Source organism: Sinocyclocheilus anshuiensis, unplaced genomic scaffold (assembly GCF_001515605.1).
Source record: "Sinocyclocheilus anshuiensis isolate Anshui unplaced genomic scaffold, SAMN03320099.WGS_v1.1 scaffold1429, whole genome shotgun sequence".
NCBI lineage: Eukaryota > Metazoa > Chordata > Actinopteri > Cypriniformes > Cyprinidae > Sinocyclocheilus > Sinocyclocheilus anshuiensis.
In genome coordinates, this window is record NW_015548305.1 from 509,550 (window position 1) to 509,920 (window position 371).

Below are 371 nucleotides of genomic sequence, written 5' to 3' on the forward strand. Positions count from 1 at the left end.
CGGCGGATCCGACGAATGAGCGGCAACCACATGTGACGGACCCCGGGCTGGATTCCGCTTCGTCTACGGTGAAAGTTGATGTATTCCCTCAGCGACCAGCACAGATCAGCTCCAGGCATGACGAAGCGGATATTGTCCTCTTTTGGAAGACCAAACAAAGTAGTTTCGCTTTCACAACGAAAAACACAGCGGGCTAGCGTGAGGGGAAGCCCTGGCTTAGCGTGCGCTGAGGCCGGGATAGAGTGAGCTGAGGCCTGGCTAGCGTGAGGGGATGCCCCGGCTTAGCGTGCGCTGAGGCCGGGCTAGCGTGAGGGGACGCCCCGGCTTAGTGTGCGCTGAGGCCGGGATAGAGTGAGCTGAGGCCGGGCTAG

General features: G+C 60.6%; 1 protein-coding gene across 3 annotated transcripts in view; it reads left to right on the plus strand.

The window, feature by feature from the left end:
- LOC107656188 (troponin T, fast skeletal muscle isoforms-like) overlaps window positions 1–371 on the plus strand; it is a 13,963-nt gene that overhangs the window by 10,232 nt on the left and 3,360 nt on the right. The window lies entirely within an intron of this gene.